This window comes from Corvus moneduloides, chromosome 5, assembly GCF_009650955.1.
Source record: "Corvus moneduloides isolate bCorMon1 chromosome 5, bCorMon1.pri, whole genome shotgun sequence".
Taxonomy (NCBI): domain Eukaryota; kingdom Metazoa; phylum Chordata; class Aves; order Passeriformes; family Corvidae; genus Corvus; species Corvus moneduloides.
This window is the reverse complement of record NC_045480.1, coordinates 70,533,106-70,545,081: the sequence shown is the minus strand read 5'-3', so window position 1 is coordinate 70,545,081 and position 11,976 is coordinate 70,533,106. Positions and strand designations below refer to the sequence as shown.

Genomic DNA, 11,976 nt, shown 5'->3' with positions numbered 1-11,976 from the left:
AGCCTGCCCAGCGCAGCGGGGAGCGGAGCGGAGCGGAGCGACCGCCCGGCCACGGCCACGGCCCCTCGGGCAGCCTCGGCGCGGGGCTTACAGGGGGATGCGCCCCCGAGCCCGACCCCGGGGCTCCCCCGCCAGCACCAGGGCTGCCACGCCGATGCCATCCCTCGCCCTCCCCGGCCGCCCCCCGGGTTCTGCGCTGCCCGCGGTCCTGCCGAGCTCCGCAGGTTCACCCCACCTCACTTGTCTCTCGCATTGGGGCTCCCCTGGAGCCACCTTCTCTGCCCTCGCCCCGTACTTGTGGCTCCCCCGACCTCCTACGCCCTCACGAAGAGCAGAAGGAGCCCGGGCAGAGCCTGGCCTGGGGAGCGTAGCTTCGGGGCGAGAGGGACATAACGGGCCCCGCAGGGCCCGCTGGGGCGGCACAGGGATGGTGAGATCCCCAGGCGTGTCAGCGGGGAACAAAGGGGCTGGAACCAAACGCTGTGATGTCTTCGAGGGTTTAGCATTATCCCAGCCCCATGTGCTCTGAATAGTAATCTGCTTATTTCCAAGCGCTGCAGAGGTCTGCATGACCTGATCATGTCTGATTTCCTTGTCCCACCGAGACGGCTGTCAGTTATTGCTGCTTCTTTGTCTAATACTGTGTGGTTGTTAATTTGGGGTAGTTACTATATTTTACTTTACCGCTGGTTTTAATCTATGCCGTTCATTCTTGACATCAAATTCTGCCTCATGGAACACATACTGTGTATTTGGCAATTTGTCTGTAATATGAGTCTGTAGATTCACCTCTTCATAAGATCCTTTTGCCTCTCCATTTTTTTTTTGTCTGCAGAGTTTTAATCTGGTTTCTGAGTGAGCATATCAGTATTTCCACTACCTTTTGTTGAGACAAAAGGCTAAAAAAAAGGGTGCTTTCTGCTTTCCATGCAGAATCCCACATATATCCAGTGAACAGAGCCCTTCCTTTAGCAGCCTCCAAGCTGTTGAAAAGGTGCAAAATGCAACTTTGCCCGTTTAAACTTTTGTTTGTAAGAACAAAAGAGCTCCAGTGCTACGGAAGGCAGGTCCTATAGTATTTGGGATTGCCTGTATTCATCTTAGTTCTGCTCATCTGTGGTTAATTCTTTATTGCAGCACTACAGTTTGTATTTTAATCTCTCACAAAGTTAAAGCATACTCTGCTGGGGTTTCTACAGCAACGTGATAACTATGCTATCACAGTGTCTGTTGCACTTCTTTGTGGACAGAAACTCACAGATTGTTCTTTCTTGCTGAGATTTCTTCTGCGGATATGTATATGCATTCTTTAAAAAAAATATCAGGACTGGTAAGAGTTTAATTTATTTTCAAAGTATTTGAATATATGCAAGGCATTAGCCTGAAAGCAACTCATTATGGCCATTTTTAAATTGTCTGAAATTCTGTTTCTGTCATGACAAGTTGGTTGCTTTTATCCTTTGGAAGGACCAGTTAAAAGCATGCTCAGCCTAGCTGGTTAAGGTTTCCTTCATTGCCTAGTAAACATCAAGTACCAGAAATATTTCATTTTCCCTGACCTAAGCTCTTTTTCCAACCCTCTGTAGCCTGGAAGAGAAAGAGTTCTGCTGATCAGCACAGGGGGAAGAGAACAAATGAGTGTGATGAGTCTTGCAAAGCGCTTCAGGCAAAGCTCTGAGCCTGGCACTTACTCATGTATTCTGATTGCATTCGCCTCCCCAAGGTGTGTGGGCTCTGCAGTGAACTTTCTTTACCTATCTAGGGTAGAGGCATTTGTGCTTGAGCTTGCAAAATGGTAGTCAGCAGGATGTGGGGGAAAAGAGGAGAGGCTAAACAGGGAAAAAGGTTTGGAAGTAACTAGAATTCCAAAAGAAGCACCAAGAAGAATAAAAAGCAATGTTATAATGATTCACTTCCAAGACAGGGTTCAGGTTTAATGGAAGGATCCACATGTACAGATTCACTCTTGAACATTTTGATTTTTATCATGAGAACGAGCCTTCATTTGTTTTAGTAACTATAAATGAGCTTTCCCCATGATAGGAGGTCTGTTAATGCTACAGGAAATAATGCTTTTGTTACAATTTACAAATTAGGGAATCGGTCTGGTGTCCATTCAAGACATTGATAGTAAACTCACTGTAAAAAGGAGGGGCACTGTTCTAAGGAGTCCTGGAGCTGACAGAGGGTTTTTTGCAGGCTGTATGCTTTGCACTTTGCTTGCAGCTTCTGTCTTGGCTTGAGCATTTCCGAGTGTCTCCCCCGTATGGTTTCTCTGGTGTTTGAACAGTGTGAGCACATGCACAGTTTGTCCTTCGGCTCTGGCACTTACAGGTGCCATGTAGAGAATCGCTCTGATCTGCTTGACGACTTTTATCACACTTGTAGGAAGCTCATTATCTCTGTGACTTCTGCCTCTGTCACATGTAGTCACAATCACTCAAAAGTTATTGGAAAGAGCAAAGACAAAGCAAGAGTTATGTTTATAGACTGTGTTTTTGAGAACCTTGATTCTTTTGGACTTAAGATGGATTCTCACACTTTAAATAACAGTAAGAAACTGCACTATGCTTTAAGGGTAGACTTTACCTTCACATATTTAGAAACAAGAACAGAAGCTTGTTACTCTGATACAGCTTTAGAAAGATGCCAAATATGAAATGCTCTTAGTGCATTTGCTTGCCTTAAAAAGTGTTTTCTCTGCTGTACAAAACTGTTGAAAACTCATTCACAAATTGAATTGCAAATGCAAAAGAAAGAAAAATTATGTTTTCGTAGGAAAATAAGAAACCTCAAAATCAGTCTGGCCATGGCATATAACTTGGATTCTGAAATTACAGCATCCAGCTTTTCAGGGAAAAAAAGGCAAAAAATGCTGGAAAATAAACCTTTGGAAACTGTGCTAATTATACTCCTGCAGCAGCAGAGAGGGACTTAAAGTCAGTAATCTGTGTTTAACAAGGCCTGTGTTTTTATAGGAAAGCAAAGGCTTGTTTTGGTCTTTTGAGATTGGTTGGGAGAATAGTCCATTAAGACGATATTACAGTGAGTGAACTGGCTCCAGGTGAAGCCCATTCCTCCTTTTGCAAAACAGCTTCAATACTTAGTATTCAGCTTGTACCTCTCGTGAACAGAGGTTTTGACAGCAGTCCCATACATCAACACTCATGACCAAAGCTGGGAGATCTGTGCTGTGCACTGGCAACTTCCATGAAAGCAGTCATAGGAAATCATCTGCCAGAATAGGTTTTCGTTTCTGTACAATTCCTCAGGGTTGACTGTTTTTTTCTCTACTGATATTTTACAGTCCCAACACCAAACTGTTGATAAAACAAAGAATAATGAATAATTCATAGTTATGAATGGATCTGACCACTCCAACACCCCCTGCTCCCCCATATTTCTGTGCATAGATTCCTTAGGTTATCTAAGAAATGGAAATTGTAAATATTCACATAATACAGAGCAGTGTGGGTTATTCATAATATGCAAGGCTTGAAAGGAAACTTACTCAAGAGCTTCCTTCATCCTAATAGCTTTCTAAAAGCACTTGATAGTTCTTCCCTGTGGCTGGTTCTGATTTTGCATCGTGTGAGGGTACAGGTTATTAGAGGACTAATTTTCAATGAGTGATTCATGTGAATAGGTGAAAATATCTGATGTGTGGGTTAACCATGCAAAAATAGTAGTCCTGCATTGCAAAAATATTTAATACCCGGCATTTAAAATTCAGCTGGAGAATCAGTCTAATTCTGCTGCCATTTGAATCAATAGGAAAATTCACTGATTAGCCTCTTCCTGTGTTCAGTAAAGCTGCTTACCTTTATTTTTGAGTCGCTCATGCAGTGTGCTGTCAGCAGAGATTTTAGAAAAGCTGAGCACTTCCAGCTGTCGGTGGAATTCAGTTAAAATACTAGTGACAAGTGAAGGCCTGACTCAGTCCTGTCTTACTGCCCCTGATAGCCCTATCCAAGGTATTCTCTCCTGCATTCCCTCAAGTTAGTGTCAAGCAGCAGCACAGATGGGACAGCTCAGAGCAAGGGCTGACTTCAGGCAATGAGATATGTGAGAAATTCCACCAAGAAAGAAGTACAAAGCAGAGAAAATGTAGTCAAACAACCAGGCACAACAATGAAATTATTTTCATACTATCTAGCTAATAGCATACTACTTTTTCTTCGTATAATCAGCTACGCTGGGGCAAATAGATCAAGTGCTGGAATAAATGGAAAAACTTATACACGTGACTTAGTGGCACTTAGGGTGAGATCAAACACCAGGCTGAAGTCAGAACTAGGAGAGGAAGCAAGGCTTCACACAAAGGAGACTTCCATGTGCAAAATGAGCCATGGAATGGGTGCCGAAATGAGTCAACATTTTTAGGATGTAAGTCAGCGCTCTTATAAAATAATTTTATTCATCAGTGTCATTCTTTTTAACTACATGGGCAGCAGAAATTTGAAATGCTGCCAAGTCTGACTCAAAATTAATTTGGGTTTGTGCTTATGTGGGAGAGAATAGGCCTTTTGTTCATAATTCCATATAAGCTCTATAGGGTGACCCTGCATTACACAGGATGTAGCTGAACAGCCGGTAATTGATGAGGTTTCCATTAACACATAACACAGTGTGCACAGTAATGAGATCACAGGAAAAGCTTTTTTAAAGTGTTAAGTACTTTCTTGTACAAGGAGCCGAGTTCGTATTATAAGGGAGTAAGAAACCTGTTTTCCTGGAACAAGGCCATAAGAAACTTGATTTCCTGGAGGAATTCAAGACATAAGTGCATATGTGCTCAACACTGGGTTCCACAGACACGATGAAGTAACTGCAGTTAAAACTGAAAGGTAAACTGGATCATGCAAAACTGGGGACCAGTTTCTGTCGCATGTGTAAAGCAGGTTACAGGAGTACCAGGTGTAACACTTTGGAGCACAGGAGACAGGATGTGTCCATGGAGTTGCTACTACTTCAGCAACACCCAGGAACATGCAACTGGTACAACATACAGGCCTGTTCATGCACTCCAGGGCCATGGGGTTTGAGCCTGGTTTGATATTGCTTCCATGAGCAACCTCCAAGGACTCCTTATGTTCCTCTCACAGGAGAGTTCAGCAGATCCCAAGTGTGCAGTGCCGTGTGGCAGAGTGGGGCGTAAGACTGGAGTGTGAGAGCAGGAGAGCCCCAGCCTGCCTGTGTAAATACAGCAGAGGTGCTGCTCGATTTCCTGATGCTCGCAATGGGAGGTGAAGGCAGCATCCCATATGTTGCAGTCTGTTAACTAGGTGAAAGGGGAGTCTGTGTAGCCAGCCTATAAATAAGCATATTTAAAGAGGCAAGAATATGACAAAGAAGATATTTTGAAGAAATGGAATAGAAAATTGCATTTGTTAACAAACAAGCTTAATGGAGCTTTGCTTAGAAATGGAACTTCAATTCCAAACCTGACTACCCTGAGTGTATGTGGGATTTGGTAAGTGAGTCAGTCCTTTAAGGGAGACAAAATGTGAAAAAAAAAATTTTATGTTTTCTTCATCATAAAACATACATTTTGGACTCTTTTTCATATAGAAGGTGGCCCTTGCAAATGAGTCAGCATTAGGTAAGCGTGCCACAGAGCAGGATTAAGCCTTATTTATACAAAACATCCCCTGTCACTGAAGACAACTGGTTCACAGAGCTGAGATATATGACCTTCTACAGTTTCCTCTGACATTCATGTGTAGAAGGTTCCTTGGGGTAAACAATGCTTTATAAATGTACTTGTTTAAATAAGTCCTTCTCTCACAAACAATCCAGGTAGTTCCCTCCAATGATTTATGTCTGGAATGGTAGCATATGTCTTCTCTTTGCTCAGAGATCAATTTCTGAAAACATTTCTTAATAATACCTATTTGAGAATTTTGCATTTCATTGCTGTGAAGTGTAAGTGCAGTGAAAATCTCAAACCACAGAAAGTGAGGCAGGCAGGGTTGGTTTGTGTTTTCATCTTCCACCTAATCCAAGTCCCACCTTCCCATTAGCAGCAGTGGAATGAGGCATTTCTACTGCTTGCTACACAGCCTTCAGCAGCAACACACACACAGTCTGTAAAGAAGACTTTTTGACAGAGTTTCAGAGGGAAGCAGGAATTACTTTAGTGCTGAGCTACATATATGCAATGATCTTTGGTCAATATCACCCAAATTAAATCCTACCTGTCTTAAATATTTTTGTTTTCTGCGAAAGAAATTCTAAAGACTTCATTCTCTTATTCTTAGTAATAGTTTTGGATAACAATATCATTATTTTTTCTAAAGAACATGTATTCTCATACTTACTGAAGGGAAAGCTAAAAAAACCAGTTTATACTTATTTGACTCAAAGAGACTGGGTTTGTATTGAAAGCATGAGGACTAGTTTTAAATTATCTTTTGTTTTACTTGCAATTTCTATTGTTTGAGAAGTTTAGCTGTTAAGCAGGGGAGTATATTGCTGAGTGTTTACAATCCATGTTCTATTGGCTATATAGGTTAATAATTCCATTGAAACCATTGAATTCCATTGAATCATCTCATGTTAGTGAGTAGATATTGTGCATTATATATACAAGCCTTAGTTTGCCCATACTGGTACCATTTTAAAAAATACAGATCCCAGTAGTTCCTAGCTTGCTTTCAGAAATATATGCAGAGCTGGAGCAACCATTTCACAGTGAATACTATAAAGTGATGTACAAAGATGTACTTGGTATTTGTGCCTCCTTTCAACAATGTGTTGAAATTTTAAAATGCAGTCACATATGCTTTAAAATAAATAAGGTGGGGATCCTGTCTACAGCTATTTCCTTGACAATCTAATGGCTCTGTGGAATTACACGTTCCAACTTACTGTTTTCATACTTAGCCATCTTGGCTGGCATAATGATATGTCAAGTAAAAGTAAAAATTAAAATTAAGCCCATTGGATTATGAAAAGCAACATATTTTTGCTGTCGATATAGCTATACAAAACACAGTTACTTCTGTTTTTATACTGATCTGTTTAGGACACTATTTTTGTAAATAAGCACTGTATTACTGTACACTCTACTTTTTTTTTACTTTTGACTTTTAAACATTGTTATTGTACACAATACCTCCTAATGGTATGTAACTAAATCCTACCAGACCAAATGTCCAGTTCTATTAAGTAGAAATACTGTTAACTTTAAAAAATGTAAAATTTCAAACCTCTCCTTGCTTTATGATGATTATTACCCTGTTTTGGAACCATGTCTCAGAATGTTGCCATTATTTCAGCAGAGCCTTCATTTAGCCCTTAGAAATCGAGTAAATAACTTGTGCTGGGAACTGTAGGAGGTGGACTTGCAATTTACATCATAGGATCATAGAACACCAGGTTGGAAGGGACCTTAAGGACCATCTGGTTCAAACTTTCTTGGCAAAAGCACAGTCTAGACTGGATGGCCCAGCACCGTTAAAAGTGTCCAATGTTGGGAAATCCACCACTTCCCTGGGGAAATTATTCCAATGATGAATAGTCCATATGTCCACTTCTTTTTTCTGCATATGTAGGTTTTTCTTCGTAAATTTCTCTCTGTATTTCCTAGGATCCAGGAAAAATGAAAAACAGAATAACTCCTTTCTCTAAGATTTAACTACAAGCCATCTTCTGGAATAACAAGAAGATAAACAATAAATTCAGGGCTATATTTTAAAATATTTTATGCAAATAACATGCTGGTGCAAAATACTCCATCTATTTCGATATGGAGGTAGCCAGGAAACATTAAATAATACTGAAAACAAAAGTACTGAGTATGTCAGGTAATAGATAAGGACGAGTTTTCTGGAACACAGAGACTTCAGACACAGGAGGTTTTCAGTGTACAAAGCTGCCATATCCGGTCACATTCTGCACAGTAGCAGTGTCCTTTATTGCCAGTCAGTGCAAACAAACCAGCTCTGAGACAACCACAGAACATGTGCACAAGTACCACATTTAAACATAAAACTGAATGGGTTTGTTTTGCAAGCAATGACACAGATTCTGACTGTAACATAAAACTGGTAGTCTAATTTATTATCTTGTTTTAAAAACACAGGGAAAACAGGAAAATTATTCATATTTTCTGATCTCAGTGCCTGTAGAGTTAAGTCTGGAAGTCAGTGAACACTGAGACTATTGAAATATGGCCTTTTTTATTCAAAGCATTACAAATTCACACTTCTTTGATGCTTTGGTTTGTAACAGTAAAGCCAAGAGATATCATGTCATTAGAGCTGTACTGCCCTTGAGTGGATCAAATTCAGCTCAGTGGTAGAACAAATAACATCACTGAATTGTGTAATTACTAGAGATTTGCTCTTGCCTCACTAAGGGGGCAGTGTTAAGGAGTAAATACAAGGCTAGATGCACTACAGTATAAAGCTGCACTCCACCCTCTCTTCTCATGCTGTATTTTAAGGCATATACACAGACATTTCTGTTGAAAAGCATTCTCTGAATGTGGTGAGAAGCCAGTATTGCCTGATCTCCAGACCAAGTGGGACTTGGGGGAAGAAATGTAAAAAGACCAAATCTTACCTTTTGCAACACAAATTAACACATTGAATTTGTAAAATAGAATAGAATAGAATAGAATAGAATAGAATAGAATAGAATAAACTACACCAGACTATTACGTGGTCCAACTGCCTGATCACCTCAGGGCCGACCAAAAGTTAAAGGCTGTTGTTAAGGGCATTGTCCAAACACCTCTAAAACACTGACAGGTTGCCTGGAGCATTGACCACCTCTCCAGGGAGCCTGCTCAGTGTTTGATCATCCTCTCATAAAGAAATGCTTCCTAATGTCAAGTCTGAATAGCTGTAAATAGAATATTTTGAATTAAGAATATAGACTCTAATTTTGGTAGTTCGTGACATTTCTAGAACAAAACATGTTGATTAGAGGAATTTTTAAAAGCAGAAATCATTTTCATTCCCAGCAATTTAACAAATCCAGTGCAAGGTCTTAAAATCCTCTCGTGACCCATCCACATTTTTCAGCAAAATGAAGTTCAGTTCAAAAAGCTTCTCTAATTCTGCTCCAATCCTGCTGGTTTTCTTCCAGCAATGTTGGATACTGCTCGAGGAAGCCAGAGCAAAGTTTAGTTCAGGATATTTAAGAAACTAAGTTTATTCCATGTATGGGAACTAGAAATGTTTTTATCATTTTTTAAACTTTTGTGTGCAAGTCACTTATTCTTGCTGACAAAGTAGAATGAAATACGATGCCATTCAAAAGCAAAGGAGTTACAGAATCTCTTTGAAAATTCCTGTCAATGGTCACATCCAGGTACGATTTTGTGGTGCAGAGGCAAGCAGCTCCAACATCAAGGCTTCATGTCCATCACAAAGGACATGTCCAAAGCTGGGTCAAATGGCAGTGCAACTTGATCTAGATGAAGTGTGAAATCGCACCACATGCCGGGCAAATTATCCACAGCCTGTGGCAGAGTGTTTATGAAGGCTCTGTTTTGGCTGGATGCTTGTGGGCTTACTAATGACAAGCAGTACTCGCCTAATAGAGACTCTGCTGCTACTTATTTACTTCCAGTAGCTTTTTAAACAGAAGCGCAGCTGCTGCAGTGAGTTTGTACAGGTTCAGGGGTGTGGTGCTTTGCAATACACTCATTAAGTCAGATTTGCCTTCTGGTGGGGACATAGCTTAAGGCAGAGGTAGAAAAGCAAGCGCAGCCACGGTCCCTGGGTGTTGGGATACTGTCAGTTGTTCAAAATAGGCTCCAAAACTGAGGTAACAATGTGTAAAGATATTTCGAAAGAGGTAGATCTAGGTACTTCATTGAAAGCATAGGGAAAAAGGACATGAAATAAGAAGTGTGATGTTAGTCCATGCTAACATCTGTTTTTCTATTATAAAATATTCTTATATTTTCTGTTTTTCTACTAATCTGTTTTGAGTTAAGAGATAAATTTCTTTCTCATTTCGTCTATTTGGTCCATTTGGTGTTTTTAATTTATGAATTTATTTAGCATCTAATAGGGCACAATGTAGTTTGAGTTTTGTTATGTGAAGAACAATTAAAGTGAGAGAACAGTGCTAAATTAAGCAGTTTGGGCCTAATTCAGTGTAACTTTCTCAGTCATTTCTACCAACACAAAATAAGTAGCAGGTTTTTGCTAAATGGAGTAGTCTAGACTTGAATATATGTCAGTGTAACACAATTCCCAAATGGGTGTGAAATTTTATCATTATTTGTTAGTGTTTTATAAATACTTTATAATGCCATAAAGGGATAAGCAAAAGTGGCAGAGCATGTCTACTTATTGCACAACCACCTGACACTGGAAGTAGATACAAGTAGGCTGGAGGACAGGAATTGAATTCAAAATTACCTCAACAATAGAAGCAATTAAAAAGATTGAATGCACCTCAGTAAAGAGAAGTTACTCAGGGATAATCAGTTAAATAAAAACAGGATGAGATAACAATTGGCTTCATAAATATGAAGGATAATATCTGGATAATGGATCAGAGTTGATGGCACTTCCACAAACTCATTAGTCACCATTAGACCAGCAAGAATTTGGTCTGATACTTACCTTAACAGGAACATGGGCTGGATACAAGGCTCGGAGAGCTGAAACCACAGCATGCACAGAGAAGAAGAAAGGCATGGAGCATTCTGCAAAACCACAACTTTTTTGTTTTGAAACAGTGCATGTGTACAGCAGAACACCTTCATAGCCATTAATGTTTGTAAAGATCAGCTCAGCAACCAGTTCTAAAAATGGAGTGCAGGTTCCTACAAACCTCATCAGATCACATCCAGGAGGAAGTGATTTTGTTACTGTGCAGAGACTTCTACTGTATTCATTACAGCCAACAATATCAAAGCAGTGTACAGTAGCATGAGACAGCTACTGAGCTTTTTTTTCCCATAACATTTCCATAGATAGGACACTATAACTAGTAATGTATTCCCGAAGGAGATAAACAACTTTTGGTATTTTAGGGTTTTAACATTTCAAAAGCTCCATCATATTTCTAGGATATTCTATCACTGAGAAATGTGAGTAGCTGGAAATGGTTTCTTTCTGTATTAGTCTACACCTCTTTCATTTCCTTCTCTTCATGCATCTTTCTCAGTTTTCAGTGTGACCTGCATAATGTCATTGACATGTACACAATATATGCCACATTCCAAAAAAGGAGAGTAACATCTTGTATCATGAAAGTATGCCAGTGTCTGGCACTCAGAAACCAGCAGAGGAACAGCATGCTCTGTATAGCACAGAGCTGAGTGCACTTCTCAGCTCTTGCTGGCCACATCGTTGGGTCTGGCAATTACAGGAAGAATTGGTCCGTGTCAGGAGAGCAAACATCAGCATTAATTGTAACTGCGGGATAATTTGTAGAGTTTCTTTATTCATTTGTTAAGTTTCCTTTTGTGAGATAGTAGGGACTGACGTTTCTTGCGGACCTTTATTTCCGTCTTCATTCTTGTTGCATTCTGAATAGTTCTCAGAAAATCAGCATGAAATATGGATTAGACACATTCCCAGACAGACAGTACATAGGAGAGGGGACAAACGAGGAAGCGGGAAAGACACTAAAAATCAGATGAAAATAGCTTCAGACATTCTGCAAAACTCCCTCACAGCGGAAGTTTCTAAAGGATTAGAAGATGAAAGCGAAACATGAAGGTTAACCTACAAATAACTACACTGCATGCTGGAATTGGATATAAAGGATGTACCTTAGAAAAACCGACCAGGTGCTTAAATGGTCACAGCTGCGATACGGCCTGAGCTGGGTGTCGCCTCAGGGATGGACCGTGCACTGCAGCGGCTGAGTGAAGATGAACTTCACACCTACACTTGAACAACGCCTGCATCCCACGCAAACGAGCGAAGCGTCGGGCACCGAGCTTTCCCTGAGGGAATTGCGCGGCACGGAAGTGACGCGCGGGCGGGAAGTGACGGCGGC

General features: G+C 40.5%; 1 long non-coding RNA gene across 1 annotated transcript; it reads right to left on the bottom strand.

Annotated features, from left to right (window-relative positions):
• Positions 1-1,908: 1,908 nt before the first annotated feature.
• LOC116444708 lies at positions 1,909-11,832 on the bottom strand. The gene is made up of 2 exons (XR_004240451.1): positions 11,747-11,832; positions 1,909-7,587 (listed from the first exon to the last, which is right to left on the bottom strand). It is a non-coding gene; the product is annotated as an uncharacterized LOC116444708 (long non-coding RNA).
• Positions 11,833-11,976: the final 144 nt, after the last annotated feature.